Source organism: Tupaia chinensis, unplaced genomic scaffold (assembly GCF_000334495.1).
Source record: "Tupaia chinensis unplaced genomic scaffold, TupChi_1.0 Scaffold000187_1, whole genome shotgun sequence".
Classification (NCBI taxonomy): domain Eukaryota; kingdom Metazoa; phylum Chordata; class Mammalia; order Scandentia; family Tupaiidae; genus Tupaia; species Tupaia belangeri.
The window spans coordinates 78424-82829 of record NW_006159662.1 but is presented as its reverse complement, the minus strand read 5'-3'; positions in this window follow the sequence as shown (position 1 = coordinate 82829).

Below are 4406 nucleotides of genomic sequence, written 5' to 3'. Positions count from 1 at the left end.
TGCCTTTTTCAGAAATAGTTTTTTGTTTTTTTTTAGACAGAGAGATTTTTGTATAGGGTAGGTACATGTGCTCAGCAGAGAGACAGAGAAACAGAAAGTGAGAAATCATCTCCCAGGATGAATGGCCACACTGCAATCCCTTCTCCTCCATTCTCCTCTTGGGATCTTGGGTATGCACACATACATGCCTGGTGTGAGTTTCAAGCTGCTGGGTCCGGGACGCAAACCGTGGCCGACTATGTGGGAGTCCTGTGACATAACCATTATGCCGTCTGCTGCTGGTCCCATGCATAAATACTCTTAATAGACAGAGGACAATGTGTTTATGCTGCAGGGAGAGGGGCAGATAAAGGTATTCCAGGTGGCAGGAAAAACATGACCAGAGTAGAGTCCAGACCGAAGTTGGGTGTATTCAGGAAAAAGAAAAACACTTCCATTTGGTTGTCTCTTAGTTATTTCTAGGGGTGGAAGGAGAAGATTGAGAAGTTTGAATTATGCTTTACAGGCAGTTTGAAAGGAGGTGTAGACAAACTTCTTCAAAGTTTAGAACTTCAACCAAAGAGGTCACTTTGTTTTTCTTCCCCCAAACACTTCCTGTTCATTTGGGCCATGGAGGAAGTTATCACTACACTTGTTCTTCCTGCAGCCTCTCAGGATATCACAGTTCAGCTTAATTATTCTAGAAGTTTATGTACTGGAGGGTGTGGGTTGGGGTGGGCAGGAGGAGGGGTCTAGATCTAATTGGTTTCTTATTTTTCAGAACATAGCCCAGTTCTGATGCATTGTACATCTCAAGTACATATTTGAGAGGTTGAATGGGTGAAAGCATTGTGAGTTCATCTGTTTTAGTTTCCTCCTTGGTGATGCTCTTGGCTTATCTGACCCCTTGGGTAAGATGTTTGTTCTCTCGTGCACGTGTCCAACATGCAGGGTCAGTCAGGCTGACTAGCTGCCACAGAGACAAGTTCTTGTAAATCCTGGAGATGAGGTCTCTGGATGGTTTTAGACTTAGAGACATGTGGAATGTGTGTTTCTCCATTTTTTGCTCAGCCTGCTCTTGCACTAATATTCAATTTACCAAGAAGTAATGCGATCGTGTAAATATTCAGGAAGAAGTGTGGTGTAACCAGTGATTGCAGCCTCTGCCAGCACATCTAGAACAGGATGCATTCTGCAATGAAACAGACCACTACAATAGCCATGGCTATTTATTTTATATAGAAAAGACCTAGCCCTAGTTAATGGCCTACTTACTTCAAGGTATTAAATGGGTCGGCATCTCAGTACGGCCATAGAATTTGAACAATTTCTTGCAGCCTTATGTAACAGATTTGACTTAACTCGAGACTCAGGAGAGCTAAGTCCAGGAAATGTACTTTTACTTTCTATCATATTTCTCTGGCTTCACAGTTACTTGGCTGTTTGCTCTCCCCCAATACAAAAGGATTTATAGAATTAATCTGATATTCCCAGAGTGAATGTGTTCTTATTTAGTGACAAAATTTGATAAAAGTATCTTTTTAAAGAGTTATTTAACAATTGAGGGGCTTGTATTCTTGAGAGCTAAGTATTCTAAAGAACCTAGCATCATTTCCTCGAACTTTGCATCTCTGCCCTCAGCCCCTCATATTCTTTCACTTTCGTTCCATGGCACATCGGACACCATGGCAGTGGCCCTTACTGCTGCTGCTACCGCTGAGCCCCTCCTCTTTTTCACAGGACATTCCGTTCTTCCCACCAGTCCTAACCTGTTTGCAGCTTGGCACACACAGAGAACAGGACTCTGCGTAGTTTCACCCATGGGATAGTACTAGTTTCAGCTTTTTAGAGAGCAGAGCTTCTGGTCCAACTGCTTTTGGATATTGAGACACTTGGGGAGAAGTAGTAATGCGTGTAACTCCAGAGAATGTAGTCATTGGCATGGAAGGAGGAAGCTGTCTTGGCATCTGTCACTAGAGCTGCAGGGTATTTTGGAAAAAGTCCATTTCATTCCCTCTTCCCCTCCCCCCACTTTTTATTTTTTTTTATTTTTGGATCCTGAAATAAGAGGCCACAGTTCCAATCAGGAAATAGAGAATATAGAGACTGATAGGGGTTTGAAGGATGGAAAGACCTCCGGTAAGCTTGTAAAGAAAGCGTATATTTCTAGAGTAGTTAAACAGAATGCATGCTGGGGGAAAAAAAAATCTGAAAGCAACTTGAGTTCAGAGGCAATAGAAAACAAAAATGAATAGAAAACAGTCTTTTATCTTTTTTTTTCTTTTTTTCCCATAAGGTACATGCACTCACAAGAGAGATAGTGAGAGGGAGTGAGAAATCATCCCCTCGGGGGATGGCCATACCACAATTCTTTTTTCTTCATTCTCCTTCTGGAATTTTGGGCACACACACACAAACACACACACACACACACACACACACACACAAACACCCACCCGGCCTCTGGGTCTGGGACTTGAACCATGTTTGGCCATGTGGAATTCCAGCACCTCAACCAACATACCACCTGCTAGCCCCTGTTTTGTCTTAATTACAAATGAAAATATTTTGTGTTAGGGTAGAAAAGTAGTACTTTTAGCTTGGCATGGGATTCAGACCTCATAGGAAATATTGACGGTTGTTGAAACTTGAGAAAAAAATTGTTAGTGTTTACATTTTAGTTTTTTTGAACCTGAAAAATGAGAATTGTAGTTAATTTTTTTCTTTAATTTTTTAATTTTATTTTTCATGGTGGTAAAATATAACCATTAAGAGTACAGTTCGATGGCACTGAGTACGTTCACATTGTTACACTTCCATCTACAGAACGCATTTTGCCTAGTAAAAATGAAACTCTATACCCGTTAAACAACAACTCCCCATTCCTGTTTCTTCTTACAGCCCACAGAAGCCATCGGTTTAATTTCTGTCTCTATGAATGTGATTACTTAAACTGTGTCATGTAAGTGGATTCACACCACATTTACCTTTCTGTGACTGGCTTGTTTCACTTAGCGTATGTCTCCATGGGTCATCAATGTTGTAGATTGTGTCAGAATTCCCTTCCTTTTTAAGGCTGAATGATTTTCAAGTATATAGCACATTTAGTCTATGCAACTATCAATGGACACCTGAGTTACTTTCAACTTTTGGATATTGTGATTAATATTGTTATAAATGTGTGTACAGATTTTCTTTTTAGAGAGTTTTTTGCTATAGGGCACGTGTACTCGCCAGAAAGACAGAGAGAGACATAGAGACAGAAAGCGAGAAATCACCCCCTAGGGGAGATGGTCACGCCGCAATCCCTTCTCCTCCATTCTCCTCTTGGGATCTTGGGCATGCACGCACATGGGCCTGGCGTGAGTTTAAGCCACCAGGTCTGGGACTCGAACCGCGGTCGACTATATGGGAGTCCAGCGACATAGCCATTACACTAACTGCTGGTCCCCAGATATATTTTTGAGACTTACATATTAATAGTTTGCTACAGCTACTATAGCAGAGCATCCTCGACTGGGTAGCTTAAAAAATGGAAATTTATTATTTCACAATTCTAAAAGCTAGATGTCTGAGATTAAAGTGTCCTCAGAATTAGTTTCTTCTGGGATCTCTCTCTTTGATTTGCAGATGTCATTCTTCATGTGGCCCCCTCTGTGTGTATATTCAAATGTCCTCTTCTTAAGGGGCACCAGGCGTTTTGGATTAGGGCCCATTCTAATGATCATATTTTAAGTTAATTACCTCTTCACACAAATGGTAGCATATAGACTTCTGCAGCTTGATTTTTTTTTAAACTTAATGTTTCTTGGGCTCTTTCTATGACAATAGAAAACGTCAGCTATTTAGAATTTTGTGAATTCCTTATACTTCATTGGCATATACCTCATTGATGTTACTTGATGTTACAGGCAATGCTGTGTAGAATAAGCTTATACATATACCACTTGGCATAAGTGGGAGATATTATATCTGTAGGATATGTTCATAGTGCTAGAATTGCTAGGGCAAAGGTAATATGCATTTATAAAACAGATTTTTGTCAAACCATCCTTCCAAAAACTTATACTAATTTATACATTCACCATCACCTTCTGGAATTTTAAATAATCAGAAGAAATTACTATTCTAGACCAAATTCTACTTTATTTATCTATTGTTGACTATATGAGGGCTTAACAGGAGTCAAGGCAAAATCAGAGGGCAGCCCCCTCAGATAAGGAACAAGACAACGATGCTTATTTTTGCTACTACTGTTCGATGTTGTACTGCCAAGGCCTGTACAATACCAGGACAGTAAGGCAAGAAAATTAAAGAAAAGGCATTCACATTGGGAAAGAAGAAGCAAAATTATCTCTTTTTGTTGATGACATGATCTTCTATGTAGAAAATCTGGAGAAACCCACAAAAAATTATATATATATATA